Source organism: Gobio gobio, assembly GCF_949357685.1.
Source record: "Gobio gobio genome assembly, chromosome: 15".
Lineage (NCBI taxonomy): Eukaryota > Metazoa > Chordata > Actinopteri > Cypriniformes > Gobionidae > Gobio > Gobio gobio.
The window spans coordinates 8,875,250-8,881,249 of record NC_137108.1 but is presented as its reverse complement, the minus strand read 5'-3'; positions in this window follow the sequence as shown (position 1 = coordinate 8,881,249).

The following is a 6,000-nucleotide window of genomic DNA, read 5'->3' as shown; positions in this document are numbered from 1 at the left end:
AAAATAAAAGTCCTGTTCACTGCTGTGTCTAAAATCACGAAATCAAAGTGCATAGAAATTTACATAGAAAAAAAAATATTAATACAAATAAGAAAGGATGACAAAATTCAGAGTTGAATGTATTATTGAAATACATTTAATAACACAATGGTAAGTTAATAATACAGTTCACATTGAGAGATACATCTTTTTAAATTACTATAAATCAAGACACAGTACCCAAGTTTAATTTTTTACTGTTTGAATATATACAATATATAAAACACACATTATAAATTAAATTAATGAAGAAATACCATAATTTCACAAGCAAATAATAGGGTTTCTGTGGGTCCTTAAAAATGTGTTTCAAATTTAAGGCCATAAAAAGTTGTAAATAATATAACAAACTTAAATTATCATTTTAATAGGCCTTGAATTTGTGGCTGTAAAAACAGAGGTGCTGTGGTCTTGATATATGCAGATAAGTCTAGTTTGAGAGAGACTGAGCAGTTCAGATTTAACACTCAAACAAAAGCCTTTTTTCTAATGGTTTGTCTCTACTTTATCATGTTTATCATCATTTATTAGTTTATGGCTTTAAAATGGGACAAGTGACACAAATAATATCATTAACTGTTGAAAGATTGTGAAGATTTAATGAAAATAAATCATATTTTTTTTAGACATTTTATACCTATTTTCAAGTTTTTAGACTTAGATGAACTTTATAATATATCCACTTTTTTAAATCAGAAAAAAAACATTTATATGCATTTCAATATTGACACATATATGAAATCTTAAGTTTATCTTGATCACATTTGTCAGTATTTGCATTTAAAATGAATTTATATGATATGGTATAAAGGGTTTCTTCACCCAAACAGTTTGACCTTAGTAGACAAAGTCTCTCAGTCTTTAGTAGTTTCCTAATATTTTCACCACATCATTGGACAACATGTATTTAAATATGTATTTCACCAATACATGCAACCGTCATCTCTTTTATTATTTGTGTATATTTAATAAAACTTTACTACGTTTGCTAATCCACGAACATGATTTCTGCCCGAGTTCGTCTGATTCCTTTCCATCGGCTGTGGAGGTGAAGACGACACTCCCATGATTCCTGTGACACCTGTCAGCTGCGGATGCCATTATGTCCCAGCAGATGCAGCCTCGTCCCTTACTGTCACCTTAGACTCTGGCCGTTTCTCAATATGCGTCTGTACTTGTGTGTCACTGCCCAAGTTCTGTTTTAAGAGTTATTCAGGTGAGAATGTGATCGTTTAAAGCTCAAATCTGTGGTTTATTTATAAAGATAACGCCTATTTGAATATTAGATCTGATGTAGGAGTTGTGAGATCCAGGCAATCACGAACTTTGCATACTTGGTATTAAGAAACACCCTCTTTAGATTCCCAGAACTCTCTGCTCATTATTAGTTAACGAGTCATTCTATAATTAGGGGTACATTTCATATCAGCCAAAAAGTCACAAAATCAGTATTCTTTTTTTATCAATAAACTAGGTGGTTGAATAATATATGACCATAATGTGCTAAATTAATTATTTGGCAAGCTTAAGCTGTAATGACTTTTTAAATATGTTGATGAAAAATAACATTCGATTTTGCCAACTGTGTTATGGGCAAATGCTGTGTCAATTGAAACATGAATGTAGTACCACATGTTTGATAACACATTTGTTTGAAGGTTTTTGAGTCTATTCACCAGAGTTTGTTGAGGTTATCTGCCTAACTGATTTGAAAATATGAATTTGGGGCTTCATAATGGCTGTTGTGGGATGAAAACTTAATCCACAGTATGCTGAATTTAGTATTATTCACCATCCTTACCCAATATTTCCATCTCCAGAGATAACCCTATCTATTTTTCTGACGGTTTAGTTCACATTTAAAATATTTATGACATAAAAACCACACATAATACAGTTGACAGGAGTAACACCGTTGATAGGACACATTAGAAGGAAAAGAGAAAACTCTCTTTAATATGATAACTTTCTTTTTGTTTAGTATAAGCAATTAATCTAAGTTCAGTTAAAAAAATATTAAAACATTACAGTGAAATTATTTCAACTTTAACAATGATATATATATAATATTTAATCTAAAGTGTCTATACAAGAACAAACAAGAACAGTCTGTCTAGTCCAGATGTGTTACATCTGTACAATCAAGTACAACTTCTATAAGTACTCTTCAACTCATTTGCATTTCCAACTGATTGTATTTAATCTTCTTGTTTCTTCTTCTCGTTCATTAAGTAAACCTTAACTGATTTTTTTAGTCAATCTTTTGTGTTTTCTTTCGTGTGCTTTCAGTAATTTTTTCTTTCATTTGTTGATTTCAGTTGGTTCACAAGTCTGAGATTTTAGACCATATGTCCCTGTCGATTTCCATATAACGACGAGAGGTCACAGAAGTAGGAGGAGGAATCATTCTGATGACATCTTGATGCAAATACCATAGGACATTATCTTGTCGTGGCAAGAAAAAGTGGTCGACTCCAGTCCGGTGCATACACTTCACTTTTACTTGCGTTTCATTCAAATCTTGAATCACTCCAGGATAAATTTCACCATCATATTTAACACAGCACCACTGGCCGATGATGTCAGAGTTTTGCCAAGTAATTTCAGATGGATTCTGACTCTTGCCCTCCTGAGTGGATGCTGTTCCCTGAACCTCTAAGGTAAAGGTTTTGGAGTTGTATGATTTGTCCTGGGGTAAGTGTTACAAAGTAAACGCAAATTGCAAATTCAACAAGTGTTGAATCCTCATGATTGATGGCACCACTGGGAGATTATTAGGCATGGCTCTGTTCTCTTAACTGATGTAGAACAACTTTACTGACATCTTTACATCCAGCAGAGCCCTGAATAAGAGCTCAGCATTAGGGATGTCTTTTCCGTGGCTGACCAGCCTGTCTGCACTCATTTTTAAAAAGCCCCTAACCCCATCTGAAGCACCCTTTCCGCTGCTTGCCTCCAGAAGGTTCCAGGTGCCTGACTGAAACCCGTGCTGCAGCAGCTAAGTACAGAACAGATAACAATTAGCAGTTTTGAAGCGTAAAGTCGGGTCGAGCTGGCCGTTGCCATCTTGGCAGCCCGTCATCGCGCTTCACTCCCAGATAACAGGAATTGGGCAAAAAGGCGGGACGTGGGCAGAGCTGAGGTGACATGATGACTAACAAAGAGTCGAATCATGATTCGGATCGGGTGTCAAACCGCCAAACTGCTGAAATCGCGTGACTTTGGCGATCCAAACTGCTGAATCGACTCACTGATTCATAACGCTTCGAAGCTTCATGATGCCGTGTTTTGAAATCGTCATCACTATATAAGTCGTTATTTAGGTTTTTTTTGCGCACAAAAACTAATCTCGTCGCTTCATAAAGTTATTGTAGAACCACTGTAGTGAGATGGACTTTGTAACGACGTCTTTAGTACCTTTTAAGGGTCTTGAGAGTGAACCGTGCATTGTGCCAATGGAGGCCTTTCAGAGCCATCAGATTTCAACTAAAATATCTTCATTTGTGTTCTGAAGATGAACGGAGGTCTTACGGGTTTCGAACGACATGAGAGTAAGTAATTAATGACAGAATTTTCATTTTTGGGTGAACTAACCCTTTAAGGCTTTATATAATGTAGACGAATGAGTTATAAAGAAATACACCCCCCTCACAGTTGTCATTAAGGGCAAAGTTAGGCGTATAGACCAAAACCACAATTTGTACCAGACTGTAAACATGTTTTATTCTGCTGTAAAGTTGGGGATTTTAACAAGGGGCTCAATGAGATTCTGCTCCCTTCTGGAGCCTGTCCCTAGCGGCCAGTCGATGAATTGCAGTTTAAGTCACTTCTGTATTGGCTTCAAGAGAAACTGCGGGAGGTTGCCGCTTGGTCCAGATCAGGTGGTGGACTTGTACCTACGTAGACTGGGTAAACCCAGCCTGATCTGCTGGCGATTTGATTTCACCCTGCAACTCAGTCTGGAAACCTGTACATTCATTTCTACTGCTTCTGTTACACGTTTGCTGGAACCATTCAAGGACTGGTTTATCCACCTGGCACGCTATTGGTGGGTTTAAAACGATGACGGATAGAGTAGCGATGGGTCGTTGCCCGTTGATCACGCCTCTTCTGGTCTGATTGGTTGAAGGACTATCCAATTGCATACAGAGTCATTTGAACTATGCTCGTTTATCACGCCTCATGTGCAGTAGAAAATACAGAGCAGACTCCCCAGACCAATGTTCAATCTTAAAGTCCCAGTGAACTGGAAGTTGCAACTGGTTTTATTTCAGTGCTGTGACATATTTCCAAGTGAAACGGAATATTGAATTGAGGACAGGGTTTTACTTCAGCGCTCCTCCTCTCCATCTCTCACTCATAGCGGACTAACGGTTGGAGGGGACGACTGGTTAAGGATATTCAAACCCAAGCCGTCACACAGTCATCATTGGAAAGGGAACGCAATTCCAGACCGGAAGTTACTTTTCAGAGTTTGATTAAAGATTACCACGGCAAACAATTTTTTTCTGTGTATTAACTTGCACGGATTAATTGTTCACCCTAAGAAAGTAAATAAGATTGATTTTGATTTCATGAGGACTTTAAATTGAGCTTGGTCTTGTGATAGCCAGACAAGTAACTACCTAGACACAACCACAAACTTGAATGTCAGCAGAGACTGTGTGAAGGCCTGCATTTTTACATTTTCAAAAAACGTCACTTAGTATGATTTCCATCCATCCATCCATCCATCTTCTTCCGCTTATCCGGGGCCGGGTCGCGGGGGCAGCAGTCTAAGCAGAGATGCCCAGACTTCCCTCTCCCTAGACACTTCCTCTAGCTCTTCCGGGGGGACACCGAGGCGTTCCAAGGCCAGCCGGGAGACATAGTCCCTCCAGCGTGTCCTCGGTCTTCCCCGGGGCCTCCTCCCGGTTGGACATGCCCGAAACACCTTCCCGGGAAGGCGTTCAGGAGGCATCCGGAACAGATGCCCGAGCCACCTCAGCTGTCCCCTCTCGATGTGGAGGAGCAGCGGCTCTACTCCGAGTTCCTCCCGAGTGACTGAGCTTCTCACCCTATCTCTAAGGGAGCGCCCAGCCACCCTGCGGAGAAAGCTCATTTCGGCCGCCTGTATCCGGGATCTTGTCCTTTCGGTCATGACCCAAAGCTCATGACCATAGGTGAGAGTAGGAACGTAGATTGACCGGTAAATCGAGAGCTTTGCCTTACGGCTTAGCTCTTTCTTCACCACGACAGACCGGTACATCGACCGCATTACTGCAGAAGCTGCACCGATCCGTCTGTCAATCTCCCGTTCCATCCTCCCCTCACTCGTGAACAAGACCCCAAGATACTTGAACTCCTCCACTTGGGGCAGGAACTCTCCACCAACCTGAAGTGGGCAAGCCACCCTTTTCCGACTGAGGACCATGGCCTCGGATTTGGAGGTGCTGATCCCCATCCCAGCCGCTTCACACTCGGCTGCAAACCGTCCCAGTGCATGCTGAAGGTCCTGGTTAGAAGAGGCCAACACGACAACGTCATCCGCAAAGAGCAGAGACGAAACCGTGTGGTCCCCAAACCTGACACCCTCCGGCCCTTGGCTGCGCCTAGAAATTCTGTCCATAAAAATTATGAACAGAACCGGCGACAAAGGGCAGCCCTGCCGGAGTCCAACATGCACCGGGAACAAGTCTGACTTACTGCCGGCAATGCGGACCAAACTCCTGCTTCGCTCATACAGGGACCGGACAGCCCTCAGCAAAGGACCCCGGACCCCATATTCCCTCAGCACCCTCCACAGGACGCTGCGAGGGACACAGTCGAATGCCTTCTCCAAATCCTCAAAACAAATGTGGACTGGTTGGGCAAACTCCCATGAACCCTCCAGCACCCTGTAGAGGGTATAGAGCTGGTCCAGTGTTCCACGACCAGGACGAAAACCACACTGTTCCTCCTGAATCCGAGGTTCCACTACCG